General features: G+C 46.5%; 1 protein-coding gene and 1 non-coding gene across 10 annotated transcripts in view; one reads left to right on the forward strand and one right to left on the reverse strand.

The window, feature by feature from the left end:
- Window positions 1–20,777, reverse strand: part of ATG7 (autophagy related 7) — a 295,536-nt gene that overhangs the window by 23,378 nt on the left and 251,381 nt on the right. The gene's annotated exons all lie outside the window — the stretch shown is intronic.
- TRNAG-ACC (transfer RNA glycine (anticodon ACC)) lies at window positions 14,793–14,865 on the forward strand. Its single transcript has one exon. It is a non-coding gene; the product is annotated as a tRNA-Gly (tRNA).

Genomic DNA, 20,777 nt, shown 5'->3' on the forward strand with positions numbered 1-20,777 from the left:
TTAAATAAATTTGATGATTAAATTAAATGATGCCAACAAAGTATATGTGTGTTTGGCACACAGTAAGCACTGGATAAATGTTAGCTGCTGTTATTATTATTACTAGACCATTTTTAACCATTTAATAAACTTCAAAATGCTTTGTTGTCGGGGTGGAGCTTACTGAAAGCCAATGCATGGGCTTGAGGACTTTACAAATGAACGAGCACTCCTGGTGGCATCCAGCAAAGGACCAGGGCGAGGAGGTGGCGAGTCCTGTGAGGAATGGCTTTGCCTCCCCGACGGGCTGCACCCAGCTGCTCACCTCAGGCTGAGAGGAATCGCCAAGCATCACACGAGAGTAAGGCTGCTCCTGCTGCAAGCTCCCCCCGCCTCTCAGGCTGATGCGACAGGAGTCCCAGCTCCCCACCCTCACCCTGCTCCACTGGCTGGGCCCCTTGCACAGCCTCCCGCTCCCAGGGGGCCAGGATGACTAGGGTCTCCGCGCGCTATAACCTACTAGCTGAGAGTACTGCCCTGCCCTGCCCTGCAGTGAGGGGGCTCTCACCTGGGACCATGGGAGGAAGGCACTCCTCATTTTCAAGAGTAAAACAAACGTGAAGGGTTACTATTCATTACTCAGAAGAACCAGAGAGACAAAGATCACGGCTAGACAGGGTCACAGATGGAGGTAGTGATCAGGAGGGTGACGGTCCATCTTGGGGCTGGGGGCACATTTCATGAGGAGGTGAGGTCCAGGTTGGGTGCCAGTGGGAAGAATTTGCATTGTTCTTACATTTCCGTTTACAACTAAAGCAAACCTTTACTTCACAGTTCAGCATCCAAGTTTCTCAGAAAACCATGAAAGGAGGGATGGAAGTGATTCCTGGGCCAAGATGCAGCTCAGGTCATTATGACTCTTTAAATTCAAAAGTTTATCTTAGTGAATGCATAAAGAAGATGTGGCACATACATACAATGGAATATTACTCAACCATAAAAAGAAACGAAATTGAGTTATGTGTAGTGAGGTGGATGGACCTAGAGTCTGTCATACAGAGTGAAGTAAGTCAGAAAGAGAAAAAGAAATACCGTATGCTAACACATATATATGGAATCTAAAAAAAAAAAACAAAAAAACCCCAAAGGTTCTCATGAACCTAGGGGCAGGACAGGAATAAAGATGCAGACATAGAGAAGGACTTGAGGACACGGGGAGGGGGAAGGGTAAGCTGGGATGAAGTGAGAGAGTGGCATAGATATATATACACTACCAAATGTAAAATAGATAGCTAGTGGGAAGCAGCCACATAGCACAGGGAGATCAGCTCGGTGCTGTGTGACCACCTAGAGGGCTTGGATAGGGAGGGTGGCAGGGAGGGAGACACAAGAGGGAGGAGATATGGGGATATACGTATGCATATAGCTGATTCACTTTGTTATACAGCAGAAACTAACACAACACTATAAAGCAATTATACTCCAATAAAGATGTTGAAAAAGAAAAAGTTTATCTTAGGATGTTCAACACATTGACGGGCAACCCGTTCAGCAGAAGAAAGCCTGTGGACGCACAGCCAGGACTTTTCCTGAGGAGAACGTGCCGTTTGCTCACTCGCCCTGTGAGCAGCTCTGACTAATGAATGAATTGTTCACAGCAGACAGAGTGTGTTTCGTCATGTCTGCAGACGTGGGAAGGATATTACAGCACACCTGTGGCAGCTCTGTCTGCACGGGTCATCCAGGCCTCAGGCCTGCCTCTGCCCCACTCCCTCCAGCCAGGGCCAGAGGGTCCCCCACAGGCCAGCACCTCCCAATGAAAAAGGAGTAAGCATGAGGGAAGTCGGCAGGAGGGGATGGTGAAGGACAGTCACTGCAAGGGAAGAACATGAGAGAGACCCGGCCTGTGGCTGACTGACCAGCGCAGAGCTGCCCCGGCCCCAGCACCCTCGGGTGGAAATGCACCTGCACCCAGGCCGGCTCTCTATTCCTTGTCCTTCCTTCCGTCCCTTGCCCTTCCTTCCATCCCTCCTCAGGTGCCTTCTTATCCAGCTACACTGGCTGGTCACCACTGTCACCTGGCTGTACCGCTCCCTGTTATCAACCGTGCTTGCGATGCAGTATTTCGTTTACCTGAAATGCCCCCCAGGCCCACCTTTGAAATGCCTATCCATTTTGCAGAAACCCTCCTCCCTACCTCTCTCATCCCCACCAACAGTCTGACAGGTTATGTGGTTGTGAGTCTGACGACATTTTACATATGACTCCTCCGCTACTGTGTCCTCGAAGTGTGAGTTTATTCTTGTAATGTTGTTTTTAAGTCTCCATGTGTGCTTTGTTTTGTCTCCCGTACTGGACTGGACGCTGGGCCATAGTGTCAGAGATGAGCTTTTTTTGCTGTGGTCTCAGGGTCTCTGGTGGTGGCCACCACACAGGAAGTGCACATCCGTCCGACTTACTGGATATTAGTGCTAATAAATGGCCGACCGTAAGCTTTCTGAAGGCAGGACAGATGGTGGGTGTTTTTTGTCAGGTATGTGCCATTATAACTCGATATACCTGGACATATTAACAGGGCCTGATACTTGATGACAGCAGCTCAAGAAATATTTATTGAATGAAGTCAACATTCTCATGGGCTGAAAACAAGAATCAGTACAGAAAACCTTGCCTTGTGAAATGATTACCTTTCAAACTAAAAAGTAAGCAGGACCTTGCTTCACTAATGTGTTTGTTTTCTTTGCCATGCCTATTCCCATGGTCTCCCAAATGAGAAGACAACAGAAAGCCCACAGCTGAAGCAGAAATTATTGCGTGGGTGATCTTCAACCAACAGGCAAAGTAGGAAAGATTTCATGATTCAAACCAATAGGCAGGGAAAGAGGAGTTACCCCAAATCAGTTCACTGATGCATTTCTGTGTAGATAAGGGTGATAAATCCTAAAGCAGGAAGGTAGTATACTGCTTCCTACGCAGTTAAAGTCCTTTGTAGGATAGAAGGTTCTCAAACTTTGATATGTTTGCTTCCTGAGTAAACTCTGTGGGGTGTACATGGTAACAATCACGCTCATGAACACAAATCCCAGTGTTCCTTCCCACACAATCCTCACACACCCGGCTGAATGTTGTAAGGCACTGGTGTAACATGAAAAATAGTCCGGTGTCACTAATATCTGGGAGTTAGTTCTTAGGAATACAAATTCTTAACTACAGGAAATAGTCACTCTGGGACAAAGGGAAGAATATTATCTCAGAAATGCAAAGATGGTTCAACATTTTTTCTAAAAATCTAGTAATTTAATATACCACACTACTACTTTTTACAAAAGGACAAAAAAAGAAACATCTCAATAGACGCAGGAAGTGTTTCTAACGCTGAGTCATAATTTTAATAAACCTGCAAATCTAAAACCAAAAGGAGATTCCTTAACCTAGTAAAACCTATGGTGAGTATCACGATAAATGGTAAAACTTTAGAAGCATTCTCAGTAAAGTTAGGAACAATTCAAGGAATCTGCTACTAGGGCTTTAATTCAACATTATTTTGGCAGCCTTAGCCAAAGGGGAAAAAAAAAACAAGAAAAAGAAATAAGGTATACAAATTGGAAGAGAAGAGCCCAAACTATTTCTACTTGCAAAAGATCTGATGATCTACATTGAAAATGTGAAAGAATTCTCAAACTATTAAAACTAATAAGAAAGGTCAACAATGTTGTTAGATATACAATCAACATACAAAACTCAATTTTTGCTGTATACCAATAATAATTAGCAATTTGAAAAAATGTAATAGAAAGAGGCAGGGACGTTATTAACAGTCCTATTGTTTATAAGGATTATTATTGTTTAGCAACTTAAAAGACAGTCAAAACTCTACCATGGCAGGGGTTCCTGAGTGCAGGTTATGGTCCAAGAATCTCATACTCTGCCCGTGAATCTAGGAAGCAGCAGCAGTAATCACGTTTGTATCAGCATAGTGCTTTACAGTATACTGAGTGTGATACTGTGATATAACAAGAAATATATTGAGTGAAAGAAGGAAGAGCTGAGTGACTGTTCATAGGTATGGGATTTCTTTTGAGGGTGATAAAAATGTTCCAAAATTGATTGTGGTAATAGTTGCACTACTCTGTGAAAATACTAAAAACCACTGAATTGTACACCGTAAGGGGGTAAATTGTATGGTATGTGAATTATATTTTAATAAAGCGGTTATTAAAAAACAACAAAAAATAAAACAAAAAAGAATTTCTCTAGGCAAACACATCTTAGAACTGACAGTAAAATGTCACCTGCTTAATATCTTTTTCTTAAAGGTATACAGTCTTTTTTTCTTTTCTGCTTTAAACTCACAACACTCTTTGGAAATATTGTTAGCTCCCTTTGGGCTTTATTTTACAGCTGGAGAAAGTGAAACACACAGCCCAGGTTGGCCTGGAAAAACCCCATGAAGAAAGGGAAACTTGGGTTGACTCTTGCTTGCTCTAGAAAGTGGGAATCTCAAGAAGGAAACAGTATTGGAGGATAAAAGTTGACAGCTTTATTAAAGAAGGAAAAAAGTGAAAGAGATGGTTAGGCTGCAAACTCCCTGAAGGCAAGAATTCTCTTTCATCTGTGGCCACGGTACCTAGTCAGAGGCTAGCCTAAAGAAAGGTTCAGTAAGTATTTGTTTAATGCATAAAGGAAAAAGTGGGTGAATAAACAAACAAAAAAGAAATATATTTTTTGGTATTTGTCCTTGGCTCCTGGCCAAGCTCTTATAACCTTCATAATTTCCTAAGTGATACAGGCGCTAGGAGCATCTTTTGTTCTAATATTTGGTCCTTGACCCAGGTTCCTGACACAGAGCTCCTAAGTCCCTCGGAATTTCCTGGGCGACAGGAGTACCTTCTGTCCTAATGAGGTGACTCTTGGTGTTTTCCTGGACGGCTTCAGGATGGGGGCTGGTCCCCAGAAAGACCATGCCATGATTATAAGCTTGGAACTTTCAGCCTCGCCCCCATCCTCTGGGGAAGGGAGAGGGGCTGGAGATTGAGTTAATAACTGATCACGTCTACAGATGAAGCCTCCATAAAAGTCCCTAAAGTACAGGGTTTGTGAACACCTGGGAGGTGTTGAGAGGGTGGGAGAGGGCTACGGCTCCATGCCCCCTCCCCCATACCTTGCTCTACACGTCTCTTCCACTTTGTTGTTCCTGAGTTGTGTCCTTGTATCCTGAGTTCTGAGAGCCATTCTAGCAAATTATGAACCTGGGGAGGGGGTCGTGGGAACTCTCGATTTGTAGCCAAGTCGGACAGAAGTCGTGGGTCACCTGAGGAGAGAGTCTTGTTGGAGGGGGAGTCTTGCAGGCCTGAGCCCTTAACCTGTGGCATCTGATTCTACCTCCAGATAGATGGTGTCAGAATGGAATTGAATTGTAGGACACCCAGCTGGTGTCTGCAGAGAATTAGAGAATTTCTTGGTGTGGGAAAAAGACCTGCACATCTGGAATACCAAAGTTTTCTGTCAGTCGGGAGAAACGGAATTTTTCCTTTCCCTGGGTCTAGTCAGCTATCACAAGAGCACTTCTGATCTTTCAAACAGTCTTGTGAGAGGGAGAATCTCCATTTTATACACAAAGTACGCTACAATTTTCTCAGTACCTGGTCATCTGATTAAAAAAATGACTATACCTAGATATTCACACCAGCTGAATAAAAGACGCTCAATCCATCAACAACCACGTAAGTATCTATCAAATACAAGGACAGGGAGTAAAAAACCCCACCAGTGATTTCCTGTGACCCTCTATGAGTCAGTCACTCAGGCTGGAGAGGAGAGCAGTCTGTCTCCTCCTCAGGAAATAACTCATGTCAGATTTGAGCAGACAGAGGGATAAATGCCCCTACAAATTCCACCCCAATCCTGAAGCAGCAAGGGGAAACGCAGAATATATGGAGTTTGTTTCTGTGTTGTCGTTTGAAGTGTCTGCTCACTGACAGAGAGTCGTGTTCTTAATGATCTGCAAAGTACAGACCCTCACCTGGAAGATGACAGGATAATGGGGGGTCTGCTATAGACTCAGAATGCATGGTATTTATTAGGAGCATTAAAAATAGACCATACGTTCTTTATTAGAATTCTTTGGCTTTTCTGAGAGACGAGGAGCAGCTGCCACCACTTTACGCGGTGCTTTTCTACTTTGTAACCCGCCACAGTTGCAGGGAACCCCTGCACCCCCGTTCGCAGCTCTCCGGCTCGGGTTTCCCTGTGGTGACAGCAGCAGAACAGGCTGCGCTGCCCATGGCTGGAAGGAAATGCCTTCCTTCATTTTACGTGCTTCAAATTCAGCTTAACTGAGCCACGGTTCACCCAGGGGAGCCAGTTAATTGGGTTAGTCAGTGAACCTGGGGGAGCCTGCCAGGTAGGCAATCAGAGGAGGGGCACACAGGACAGTGGAGAGATTTGGGGTTCCTTTGGGGTTCCTTTTGATGGAGACATTCACGTGAGAAAAAGAGAATGTTTCAAACTGCTTTTGAACTGAGACTTTTAAAAACTGTTTTGTCTGTTTTGGCCTGGGGCTGCAAACTCGAAATGATAAAAGCAGTTCTTTCAACTGGACTTTAAGTCACGGAGTTCCCACAGCCAGTGTCCACACGCGGCGGCTGCCTGGGCCCACACCCGGCAAGTGGAAACACAAGACTGTGTCCCACCACTGCCCCCTCTCTCCGTCCCTGGCCATGGGTTTGGCTGATTTTCCCTCTTCTTTTCTAGTTTTTCCATGTTAGCTGGATTTAGCAACTGTTGTTTTAGCTGTAATCGGAGATCAAGTGTGGTTCAATCATCCTAACATCACAAGGTGCAGTTTTGTTTCCAGAGCTGACGTTTTAAACCCTTTGTTACTTGCTCAGTGCCAATATCACCAGAGCACTTCCTTTAGAGTATGTGAAAGGAAATCAGTACCAGGGTGATGCTGTAAATCAGGTTTCACCGAAACCCCCGCCCTCCCAAAGGCAAATCAACGTTTAGGGCTCCCCGAGGAACAGCGGGGTGGATTTCCCGATGACTCGAAATCAAACACCGGAGCCCTCACCTCTGCCTAAACGTTGACTGGGAACAGGTCACACATATGGTAAAAATTAAAAAGCATCCTCCCCCTTCCTCTCTCTAGGCCTAGAGATAGGCTAAATGGATATGCCTCATATGAGATGGGTCACCAGGATAGGGGGTAAAATAATCTTTGGGTACGAATTTTCTGAAGACCATCTTAACAGAAGTGATCACCTACCATCACGCACTCCAAAAATGAGAAGGGAAAGATGCTGATTTTATTTTATAGGTCAAACATGTACAGAACCACCATCACAGGGCTTCTCTGGTGACACAGTGGTTAAGAATCCACCTGCCAATGCAGGGGACATGGGTTCGAGCCCTGGTCTGGGAAGATCCCACATGCCACGGAGCAACTAAGCCCGTGTGCCACAACTACTGAGCCTGCGTTCTAGGGCCCGTGACCACGACTACTGAGCCCATGTGCCACAACTACTGAAGCCCGCATGTCACAATTACTGAAGCCCGTGTGCCTAGAGCCCGGGCTCCACAACAAGAGAAGCCACCGCAATGAGAAGCCCACGCACCGCAACAAAGAGCAGCTCCCGCTCGCCGCAGCTAGAGAAAGCCCGTGCAGCAATGAAGACCTAACGCAGACAAAAATAAATAAAATAAAAAAACAAACCAAAAAAACTACCATCACAACTTTTGGTTGATCCTTACAACTTAGGGATGCTCTCGGGAAGGACTTGAGTTGGGCGTTACAAACACCAAGGAAGCATTTCCTATATGACACCAAATTGCTGGCAACACTTACAAGGTGCTTCACAAAGTGTGGCCACACAATTTCATTAACCCTTCTGAAGAACCCTAAATGTGTGTCGATTTTACAGGTGAGGAAACAAAGCTGAGAGAGGAAAAGCAAGTGGCTAGAGGCCACAGGGCTGGTAGGTGGCAGACTGGGACTGGACCTCTTCTCTGTTTGACTGTAGATCCAGAATGTCTACTAATTTGTAAAAAGGCGCCTTCAAACACCAAATCAAAACAGTGCGGGGATTCACAGCCTGCCTACGATTCCCGGCAGCCCCGCCACGATGCGTCCATGCTTAAGTGCAGGCACGTCAGGCCTGGTGTGGAGGATACACAGTGGGTGTTCAACAGGCTAGTGTGAATATTGTGCCTTGTTTGAATCCATTGTTCACAGTCACATGGAATTGCCCAGTAAACACTGTTAAAATTGGCTGCAGCATTTTAATATAAAAGAGCACTAGAGTCTAGTCTCAATTCCATTAAGAATGATGTCTGTCACCTTGGGGCATGACTGCTTCTGTTCCCAGCCATCCCAGCCCCGTGCAGCCACTCAGGAGGCCTTGCCCACACCCTGCTGACTCCCTTGGCCAGGTGGAGCTGTGGACTCCGCTGTGACGCTCATGGGCTTTTCTGATTGATTAGTAAGTCCTGAGCTTATTCAGGAATTCCCCAGGGTCTCCTAGCACAGAATCATCTTCCACATTTCTGTAAAGCCACCTCTAGTTAGGAAAAAGGAGTGAGGACACAAAAGGGGAAGGTGGGAAGTTCCCAAAAGACATGACTCCTGGCTTCAGGATGTCAGGGCTCCCTGACGCTACACCAAGGACATGTGCTGTCTCCAGTGGCTGAACCCTCCACAGGGAAGTCCCACACAGAGGAGACCCAGGTGGAAGCAGGTGAACAGACTGCGGAGGCACGAAAATCTTCTCCTCCCAAGAGCCACCTTATACTGCTGGGTTAAGGGCTTGCATTCTGGGGAGAGACAGATCTAAATGGAACCCTGGCTTGGCCACTTCCTAGCTGATGACCTGGGGGCAAGTCAGGCAAGCTCTTTGTCCCTCGATGTCGCTGTCTATAAAACGAGGATAATGACAGTAGCCCCTCGTGAGTTAGCGGTGACACCAGGGACATAAAGAGTTAGCACAATATCAGGAGGCACTAAGACAGTCATCGACTTTGTCACTGTTGGTACAGCCACCATCTAGAGCCACTGGATGCCTGGAAAATTCCCCACAAAGCTTCCTGGAACGAGCATCAAAGTTCATCCCATGGCAGGCCCTGGAGGCATTAGAAAGAGACCATTTGGGTGCCAAGCCTGGCATCTGAGGGTCCTGAACGCCCCCCACTCAGCGTGCTCCCTCCGGCTCCCCTGCCGTCAGTGTGCCTGCCCCGCCCAGAGCCCAGACTGTCTGCCCGTCCCACACCAACGCACACCCACGCTCGGCTGACGAGTCGCCACTCCGCCGCCGCTTCTCTCAGCCAGCCTTTCCCAGGCTGGTCCCAGCCCCCGTGGGATTTCTGTTAGCACTGTCAGCCTGTGGCCTGCACAGCCAGCGCTCTCATACATCTAGCTGTTTCCTGTGCTGCAGGCCCTCCCGACTCATTATTAGTAACGGCAATCAAGCTCTGCTGAGTGCTCTACAGATCTCACATGCGCTACGCCTGTTATCCATGATCAGCTATCCCCCCAACACCTCTGTTAGGCAAGCATTTCTACCATCATCGCCATGTTACAGAAGAGGCCACCATGCGGCTGTCCACTGGGCTCTCCTCCCTCTCCCATACCGGGTGTGGCCTGGAGCAACAGTTCCCTCCCCTTATGCGAACAAGGCAGCCACAAGTGCTAGAAAATGCCCACCTGCCTGCAGAATGTTGACCCCCCCCCCTCAGGACTCACAACTGTGCCTAATTCTTGGGGGTGGGGTGCGGTGGGAGATGCAGGGAAGACGGGAGGCAGAGGAGGGGGAGGGCTCCCACTAAATGCTGTTTAAGGACTTTTTAAACACACTGTTGGTCACTGACACACCGAGGCCCAGATCCACAGAGTGATTTCCGTGACTGCGCTTGTCAGGTCCACGTCACCTCTGCTGGGAGGGAAGTGGGCGAAGTCAGAGACGCAGAGGCTGCGAGCTGAGGTTCTGCTTTCGCTTGTTATTTGTTTTGGAGCCATTTCCTCCTCTGCTAGCTCCTCCAGGGCAGGGGGAGGACGCGTCCACCTCAGTCTGATTCCCCCAGCCTGTCTGGTCCGGAGCCTCGCACAGAAGCCACTGTTAGTAGCCATAAAAACTACCGTTGAGGGGCTTCCCTGGTGGCGCAGTGGCTGAGAGTCCGCCTGCCGATGCAGGGGACACGGGTTCGCGCCCTGGTTCGGGAAGATTCCACATGCTGCGGAGCGGCTAGGCCCGTGAGCCATGGCCACTGAGCCTGCGCGTCCGGAGCCTGTGCTCCACAACGGGAGAGGCCACAACAGTGGGAGGCCCGCGTACCACAAAACAAACAAAAAAAACTACCCTCGAGCAGGCGTTTACTGTCCAGTTATAAACCAAAACTCTTATAGGGATTACCTCTCTTTAATCCTTAAAATGTCCTCATGAGGGAGGTGGATGCGTTATCTCCACTTGTCTGTTCAATGAACAAACGCTAGGAAGACAGTGGCATTTCAGACATGCTGGTTCTCTACCGGAACACTGCTGGAGGAGGGATTCTAACCAGGGTCCCCTAATCACGGTAGAGCAGCACGCTGAGTTGTGGGGTCTGCCCAAAGTGGGTTCAAGTCCCAGCTCTGCCCCCTTTCAGCTGTGTGATCCCGGGTAAGTTTACTGAATTGCGCTGAGCAACATTCCTATGAAAATCAGATGAATTTACCTGCGGAAGTCTCAAGCACAGAGCCGCCATTTAGGCATCTGGCAGGCTCCCTCCTCCCCTTACTCACTGCAAGACCAGCACAGCCTCAAGCTGTATGAATGTGGCCCCCAAACTATTTCCCTTTTAAAATGCCCCCCAAAAGTGTCATTATCTGAAAGTGGGGATGGGAAGGAGAAAGTGAAGATAATTGTGTTGAAACAAAAAATGTTTCAGGAAGTAGGAAAACTCCTTTCACCGAATGACTTCAGTGGTGACAACAAACAATACTGTGAGCATGAGTGTAAGACAGCTCGTCCCCAGATTGCCGTCTGCTCTGAGAAAAGGAGCTGGGGGCGACCGCTCAAGTCAATTCTAAGAATAGCATCAGAACAGAATCTGAGTAAGATTCACTATCCAGACAAATTCCGCCAAGGAAGCACAGGGTCTGAAATCATCACCTGCACCTATATATTTCTTCACTAATAAAATGGAGATTATAATTGCATCCGGGTTCCTTATATGACACAAGATAGCTGTTAGCTTTGCATTCTATTAGTATCAGGATATTCATTGCTGAAAATGTGGAACTTTATTGCCTTCCTCCCTTCCTTCCTCTCTCCTTGCCTTGTAAACTCAGAGCTTCCGAGGCTACAGTATTTTCAAATACTAACACTTTACTGGTCAGGGGATTTATACTCTGGGAAATCTGGCAAGTTGGAGTTTCAAAATTAAAATTTTGGATTAAAAAATGTTTGAAGCTCAATAAGGGATAGCAATGTACTCTGCGCATTTATTCACATGAGTCTTTTTTAAAAAATCTTGGTGAAAATTTTTATTAGGCTAGAATTTCAGAGCTGGAAGGGAACTCTGAGATCAACAGGTCTTCCTTCATTTACCAGATGAGAAAATTGGGGTCAAGAGGGATTAAGATTGTTTCTATTGTTTGCCTTACTGTTTAAATTCAATATTTTAAAAAATAATTGTTAGAATTCAACAAAAGGTATTCTCTTTTAACCAAATGCATTGGCTCTGAGGCTCACGTCGAGTTTCCCTGCACACTTCAGCAAGCCCCCGATTGTCAGTTTGGGTACAGGCCACTTTAGGACTGCAAAGGCTGTCAAATGTTTATTCTGGAATCTAACAATTCCCAGATGTCCATCTATATTCCAGGTTCTGGTTGAAGTCTGATGTGTCAAAGAAAAGAGTGCTAACAGAACAGTGATTTGCAGCAAGACTGTGCCTTCCGTGGGTTTTAAGACAAATTCTCTGTGCTGGCGTTCAGCTCTGTCAGAGCACAGCTCTAATCAACCTTGCTAGCTTTAGTCCCTCACCTTCCTCTCCCAGATGCTCATCCTCCTCTCTGTGCCCCCCCCCACCCGCCATCTGAGCGAGACCCAGAGCCCAGGGAGGCCCCACCACCTCACCACCCACCCACCCGGTCATCAGGGCCTGGAGATTACACCCTCTCAACTTCCTCCACTTCCCTCCAGCCTGCCCTCAGCCCAGCCACTGTCCCTCTTAAGAGGGCCAGCGCATCATCTCCAGTCTGTCCTGCACTCCGGGGCCCTCGTTCTGAAGCAGCGATCTGATCATGTCACCCCGCTCAAAACCCTCCAGTGTCCACAGCTCTCCACGTGAAGTTCCCACGCCCTCGTGCAGCCGACCAAGCCCTGCGTGGCTCAGCCGTCCGGCCTCAGCCTCCCTGCCCAGGCTCCTAGCTCTGCTGAGCCATCTGAGTCACATATGGTTTGTCCTCCTTTCTCTCACCTAGTCTAGGCCTTTCCACGTGCAGTTTCTGTGGCGTAGAATGGTTTTCTTGCTTTCTTTCTGTTTGCCGCTCTTTCTAGTCACATCTTAGATGTGTCTCTTCCTTTAGAATCCGCTGGGAGCCCCCAAGGCCGGTCAGTTTCCTCCTTTGACTTCTTCTAGGAACAGAGGAAGAATCCACAGTTCCTCCGCTCCCTCTGCACTGCCTCTGTGTCCCCAGCTGGACAGACGTCCTAAAGGACAGGGATGGAGCCTTTTTTTTCTCCACTGCCCTAAAAATCCTCTGTGCTCTGCCGCCTTATTTATCCTCTCTCTCCCCTGGCCCTTGGCAACCAATGAGCTTTTAACGCCTCCATGTTTTTGCCTCTTCCAGACTGTAATATCATTGGAATCATACAGTGCATAGCCTTTTCAGACTGGCTTCTTTCACTTACTAACATGCACTTAAGTTTTCCTTCATGGCTTGATAGCTCATTCCTTTCTAGCACTGAATAATATTCCATTACCTGGATGTATCACAGTTTGCTTACCCATTCACCTATTGAAGGACATCTTGGTGCCTCCAAGTTCTGGCAGTTATGAATAAAGTTGCTATAAATACCTGTGTGCAGGCTTTTGTATGGACATAAGTTTTCAGTTCATGTGGGGAGACACCAAGGAGTGTGATTGCTGGATGGATGGTAAGAGCATGTTAGTTTTGTAAGAAGCCACCAAACTGTCTTCCAAACTGGCTGCACCATTTTGCATTCCCACCAGCAATGAATGTTCCTGTTACTCCACATCCTTGCCAACATTTGGTGTTGTCAGTGTTTTGGATTTGGGCCATTCTAATGGGTGTGTGATAGTATCTCATTATTGCTATAAGTTAGAATTCTCCGATGACATATGATGCAGAACATCTTTTCATGTGCTTATCTGCCATCTATATATCTTACTTGGTGAGGAAACGTGAGCTGTCCCAAGACATGCCCCTGCTCCCGCGCCTCTATTCTGACCACTCTCCACTCTAAGATCACACCGCACAGGCCACCCAGCCGTCAGGACAGGTGAGGTTTCCCGCAGCCAGCAGTGCTCCACACTGGCTCCAACACTCCCCAACATTCTTTTGTTCAACCTCTCTCGTGGCAGAGACCGTATTTAACTATGCAAGACAGGTGACCACCTGATCTCGCGTGAAGCTGTAAGCTCTTTGAGGGGAAGGATCCATCTTTCACACTTTAAAGAAATATTTATTTTTAAAACTTACATATGGTAAAAACCCTGATTTTCTGGTGAATAACTCTATGAGCTTTAACACACACGTGTCTATGTAACCACCGCCACCACAACCTTGCTCACTTTCACTTCCCTCCAACAACTATTCAGTTAAGACACTGAAGAAAATTGCACCGTGTCTCACCTAAGACATGAACACTCTGCAAAGTGGCAAGTTTTATCATGTGCCTTTTCTTGAATTAAGATTAAAATGCAAATTCTATCAAGTCCTCTCAGGAACACTGACCAGAGACACTTGGCTGTTTCTCTCACTGGGAATATCCTTCTCTCCTCACAATTCTACCCATACACGCCAGCGCCAGATCAAGTGCTCTTTCATGGGGGCGTCCCAAGAGCCTGTATCCATCTCTCCCCTCTCGGAATTCCCCGTTGATGCACCTTGTCCTTTACTGCCGAATATACACACACTGGTGAGTCACAGTGCCTGTTCCGTCTTTTCTGTAGGATGGGGGCTCTGTGTCTGACTCTCCGTGTGGCTGGCCACGAGCTCTGCCAGGAGCTTGATGAACTCACACCTGCCCCAAGGCTCTTAAAAGCAGAGTGGTTCTAAATGCCCTCCTAGGTCCATTGCCCATCCCCCACCCCGGGAACAGAAATGCAGTGGCACTTTCTGAGCCTTAGTCATTTTGACAGCTAGTGGCTTACACAAGAACCATCGTTGCGTTCGCTGAGGTATAGTCAGTGCACTGGGAGGTTCAGTGTGCGCGACGAGTGGGCAGCGTCTCCTGGAACAAGCAGCCACGTCCCAAGCCTCCCTCTCCCAGTGGGAAAATCACTGAGTTCCTTCTGCTGAAGGGATTAAGGGTTGAGCACAAGAAACTGCTTGTTGATCTGAAAATGGAAGGTAAAATAGGTATCCCAAGGAAAAGAACTATAAATGCCCATCTTGGAAGTTAATTATGCTTCTCTTACCAATCCTGAAATGGGGAGGGGAAAATTCTACTTAATAGCTGAAAGCACGGGCCGTAAAGTCAATTGGCCAGACTCAAATTTTCATTCTATCACTTTCCCGAGGTATGGGATCCTGACCAGTAACTTCATCTTTTCGAGCTTCACTTTCCTTTCTATTAAACGGGCATACTGGGACTTCCCTGGTGGCGGAATGGATAAAACTCTGCACTACCAATGCAGGGGGCCCAGGTTCGAACCCTGGTCAGGGAACTAGATCCCACTTGCATGCTGTTACTAAGAGTTTGCATGCCACAACTAAGGAGCCCATGTGCTGCAACTAAGGAGCCTGCCTTACTAACACCCAGCACAACCAAATAAAAAAACCAAAACAACAACCAAAAAAACCCGGCATACTAATACTTTTAAAAAATAGTTGTCAAGATTAAATTAAATGAGATGGATCCCGTGAAGCACTAAACACAGTACTTGGGACACAATAGATTCGTACAAAACAGTAGCTACTATATTTATTCTTGCTGTTGTTATGCTCTCTACCTTTCATAAGGCATTTCAAGCATTAATACATTATTTCATTTGATCTTCATAGTTATTCTGAGATGGAACATTAATCCTATGCCAAGGCAGAACCAAAGCTCAGAGCACCCTTGGTGACCTGGTTTTGTGGTCCCTCTGGCGAGACCACAGCACCAGACTCTGAGCTTCTGGTGGAACTCAGAAATCGAAAACAGTCTCTCTACTTCCAGCACTTGGCCCAGGAAGGGAGAAGGGGTCCAACACTCAGGGCTGGCTGGCGGGTGGAAGGGTGGGGGAGCTCCAAGAGGCAAGCCAGTTGTAAAGTTAAGAAGACACTCAAGGCCACTGGGTGGGTGAAGCCACACACGCTGGTAAATTATCCAAGGGAGCTAAGATTCCAAATGGCATTTTGCCAACCAAGTTAACATTTACACTTTAAGCTATCAATTCTACCCCCAAGCCTGGAAGTTTGACTGCCAAGAACAGCATGGTCAAAAACACAAGATGAAAAAGAGAGCAGAATCAATTTTTGTTTCATGTTGAGAATGTGCTGTTTTCAGCATGAAAACCTGGGAAAAGGATGCAAAGAACAGCAAGCTTCTCCAGCTGACAGCACACTTACTATGGTGGATGTGGGCAGGGCGGAGGCCCCCTTAAGGAGGGAAGAGAGCTTTGGAGGCTCAGTGGGGCAAAGATGTCCTCTGGGAAGGCCTGACCAGGCACCACTGCCTCTGCGTCACTTGGGGTGGGCATGCAAGGCTGGGCACAGGGAGGCCGGCTGGGGTAGGGAAGAAGTAGGGGACCTCAAGGGAGGCAGTTTGGTTCATTAGCAGTAACTCTACTTAGGATCTTTTTTAAAAAGTTGGGGCAGGGGCAAACCTGCAAAGACAAACAAGAGGTAATATTGTAAAATATATGTTCAGATACGAAGTAGGGAATTGTTCTGCTTGAGAGCCAGTGGATATCTATTTCAGACAAGGCATCCAGTCCCAGAGATCCTGTGGCCTGATGGGCGGGGCAGGTGCCATTCTTGGGCCGGATAAAAGAAAGATGATCCTGAAAGGAGGTGAAGATATTCAATTTCAGGCAGCTCTGTGTCAGGCACGTACCTTCCTTCTGATTTCTGCAGACACCAGCTGGCTGGGGGAGGGGAAAGATAGGCAGGAAGAATGAAGAGAGGATCTCCCCAGCCATGGAGGAAAACGGGGGAAGCCAGAGGGAGGAAGTCATTCTGGGTTCAAAGAAATCAACTTAGAAAGTTTCCTTTATAAAAATAGCCATTGGCAAATCCTAGTCTATTTATATCACCAATCCAAGGTCACTATCAGGATCCTGGGCTGAATCACAAGACCCAGTAAATAATCCTCACAAATACGGGGTGCTGGCTGCCTGATTTACGGGAAGATATTTGAAACACCACGGGAGCAACGAAGTCATGAGCGCTGGCACCAAAAGGTGCACTTGCAAGTGGATCTCACTTTACATAAATAGATAGGTTCCTGAAAAGTTGGCTCTAAAATGCATTCAATTAACGGAGTCATATTTTCCTAGTGAATCACATTGTAAAACCAGAGATGGATTAGGGTCGGGGTGGCCGAACAAACACAACAAAACAATGATGACCCTAAGACTAAACAAAAACCACCCTTCATTCACCAAACTTTAAAATGGCACTTACTTAAAAGGCCATTATAAATGCTCAGAAAATACGAACGATTTGCCAGCAAACATATGCCTAGCGCCTGTGACACACAGGAGTTTGCACCAGGCTTTGTGAGGGCTCCGACGGCTCCAGCGCCTGCCCCTTGGGAGCTCACAATCTGGGACCTTAAAGAAAATGGCACTGAACAGTCGTGTTCCATCAGAAAAACATCCCCCTGTATGGAGACGAGCAGTGTGCAAGGGGTCGCCTGGCCCTCTAAGTGCTATCTGGCCTTGGAACAGCTCTGCCTCCTTCCTGCCAGGAGGAGCCAGACCAAGCTGGCCTCTAACTATGCCTTTTCAAACCCTCCGTTTACAAGTTAAAAGCTGCTGGCCATGTGCTACTGTGTCATAACTGCTATTTATTTAACTAACTTGAAAAATAAGAAAAGGAAAAAAAAACCATGATCTGGGCACTTTACAAATAAGAAGAGTTAAGGTACTTAAAGCTCTCTGAGAAGTTAAAGGCCGTACAACCCAAGGGGTTGTTATTTTAAACTTTAAAGGGCATTTGTTCAGGGATCTGTTTGTTTGGAAAAGGCCTGCCTCCTTCTACTTGATGTTCTCTTGCACACAGAATACTGGTCATTGGTGACAGGAACAGACACCTAATTTGTTATTAGTTCCGTAAGTGCAGATCAGGGCATACTGAGTTCAAACAAGGGACGACACACTTCTGGCACTGATAAAAATGGTATCTCTGTGCTAATGACAATGTTGCCAGCAACTACAGGCACAGAATTGAGGGACATTAGCTCAAAAGTGCTATATCCCTTAGACACTGCATGGCCCAGGAACTGGTACCACACTGGGGGCCTGTCAACAGCTAGTAGAAGTGAAACTTCTCCTGGCATTTTTGACTTAGCCCTGAAAGTGTACGAAATAAGCAGTGCATTTTTTGAAAAAATACTTTGTTTCATAATTATGAACAAAGCTATGGCAGAGACTGCTGGTTATCCTAATATCCATTCTTTCCTTCTTCCTTTAACTGATAGAATTCCTCCCAGTTTTGTTTTGTTTTGTTTTTGCGGTACGCGGGCCTCTCACTGCTGTGGCCTCTCCCGTTGCGGAGCACAGGCTCCCGACGCGCAGGCTCAGCGGCCATGGCTCACGGGCCCAGCCGCTCCGCAGCATGTGGGATCTTCCCGGACCGGGGCACGAACCCGTATCCCCTGCATCGGCAGGCGGACTCTCAACCACTGTGCCACCAGGGATGCCCTCCTCCCAGTTTTTTACTAGCAAGATACAGGGCTGCCCTGCAGACTACATTTCCCAACCTGCCTTACAGTACTGATGGTCATGTGACTAACTGCCGGCCAATGGGAGGCAAGTAACTTTCAGGTCATGCCCTTTAAAAGGGAAATCCTTTGCCCTCAACTTCCTCTCTTTCCCCCTTTCCAGAGGGTGGACTTGGCATTGCCAAGCCAGCTTTGACAACACCCAGCAGGGTTTCTTAATCCTGAAGTCCAGAGACTGCAAAGGGGTCCATAGATAGAATTGTTGGCCTATAAACTTGGATGGGGAAAAAAGCTATACAACTTTATTTTCACTAACTTCTATTTGAAATTTAGCATTTCCTTCAGTTATCAGGTAGGGAAAAAAATATAGTATATTAGCAGTATCCAAGACTCTGTCAGCAACAGGCATTTACAAATATTCTCATACCACATGATATTTGTTATGGATTATCCTGAAATATTATATGAACTCGTCAATTTTTTTTTATTGTTTTAAATAAATTTATTTATTTATTTTTGGCTACGTTGGGTCTTCGTTGCTGCACACGGGCTTTCTCTAGTTGCGGCGAGTGGGGGCTACTCTTCATTGCAGTGTGCGGGTTTCTCATTGCTGTGGCTTCTCTTCTTGCGGAGCATGGGTTCTAGGCCCGTGGGCTTCAGTAGTTGTGGCTCGCGGGCTCTACAGCACAGGCTCAGTAGTTGTGGCACACGGGCTTAGTTGCTCCGCAGCATGTGGGATCTTCCTGGACCAGGGCTGGAACCCGTGTCCCCTGCATTGGCAGGCGGATTCTTAATCACTGCACCACCAGGGAAGTCCACTCATCAATATTTTGAAATTATAGTAGTCATTATACTTGCCCCTAGATCATTATTTGATGTATTAATAAAGCATATGTTACTACATTATGAGCTTGTTTCATTTTTCATGACTTTGATAATTGTATTTCAACGTACTTTCCTTTGTAATTCTATGAATTTTATCTTACACATTTAAAAATATCACTCAAAAAAAATATTACCCTGTGAAGTGGTCTGTAGGCTTTGTCACACTGCCAAAGGGATCCATCGCACACACAAAAAATATTATGAAGCCTTACCTAGGGAGTGGCAGAGCAGTCATATTTAAGGAACTCAGGTCCATGGATGACCTTGTACAGCAGAGCCACCCTTCAAGTTCTGGACCACTCCTCTAGAGCAGGGCTGCCCAACAGAACTTTCTGTGATGACGGAAATGTTCTATATGTGCCTTTCAATACAACAGCCTCAGTCAAGTGGCTACTGAGCATCTGAAATAAGGTCACTACAATGCACCCTTTGATACCTCAGCTGGTAGAGCGGAGGACTGCAGAGGTGAAATGAGGCCAGTACAACTGAGGAACTACATTTTTAATTTTATTTAATTTTAATTCATTTAAATGCGAACAGCCACATGTACCTAGGGGCTACCATGCTGGGTAACACAGCTCTAGACTGTTATATGAGAGAGAAACACATTTCTGTCTGGTTTGAACTGCCATATTTTGGGGTCTCTCTGTTACAGTACTTTAACCTATACCTTAACTAATACAGAAGCCAACTACACCTTAACTAATACCTGGAGTCAATAATAATAAATATACTAGGGATAGAAGGCACATTTGTAGATACAACAGGTAAAGAAACTCATTAACTGAAACCAAGATTTAGAACAGGAAATTTCTATTTACAAAGCATTCCCGTGCACATTATTTTACCTGCTGCCTCTAATCACCCTGGGCTTATTATTGCACCTGTCTTACTCTCAAAGAGGTCAGGCAACTTTGTTGAAGTTACAAAGATGGTAGAGCCAAAAGTCAACTCCAGATCTTACGACCACACCTTGTGCTTTCTAGCCTTTCAAATGCCTCTGGATGGAGGTCGGCAGTCAGCAGTCAGCAGTGACCCAGCAGCTGCAAAAGACCTACAGCCAGCACTTAGCCACCCCACCCCTCTCCTAGATGCCCATTGGCCTCTAGGGCACACACAGCTGTCAAGTCCTGGCCCTGTGGGCTGTGGGATACTGCAGGCATCTGAATTTCCCAAATTCCTGGCAAAGTGCCCATTTCCTTTGGCGTCTATTGTCTTACGAGGACTTCTGAGTGCTGGGAATGGTGACTAAAACACTCTTCCTCAAGTCCAGGTAAGGACTTGGAAATGACACGGTCTTTTCAGCAAAACTTACTGCAAGTCATTTCAATGACAGCTCATTTTCCTCCCTTTGAAATTAGTTCAAAGAACACTATTATTTTAGAACAACCAAACATAGTAATACATTATAATTTTATCAGTTAACAAAAGGGCCATGTCTTAAATTCTAAACAACCTAGACGCCAAAAGGAGAAAAGCCAATACTGAGGTGTGACTACACCCCACATCTCAAGCTTCCATGTGGAGGCCAGGCAACACCCACCCTGCTTGCTGCCAGTCTTGGTTCTATTTGCCAGCACACCCTTCTGTTCCCTAGGCCCACAGAACTCCTACTTATCCTTCAAAAACCCAGTCTGTCCATTCTCATTATCACTTCTTCCATTTTGTTTTGTTCTTTTAAAAAAGTTTTCATTTGATTCTAAGTTATATATGAGCAAAGTTTAAAAAGCCAAATAATTCCAAGACGTGTTATGAAAAATAGCAGGCCTCCACCTTCTACTCCCCATGGTGAGTTACCTGATGCCATTCAAGTATTAACCTCTA

The sequence above is a fragment of the Lagenorhynchus albirostris genome, chromosome 10 (assembly GCF_949774975.1).
Source record: "Lagenorhynchus albirostris chromosome 10, mLagAlb1.1, whole genome shotgun sequence".
In the NCBI taxonomy this organism is placed as follows: Eukaryota; Metazoa; Chordata; class Mammalia; order Artiodactyla; family Delphinidae; genus Lagenorhynchus; species Lagenorhynchus albirostris.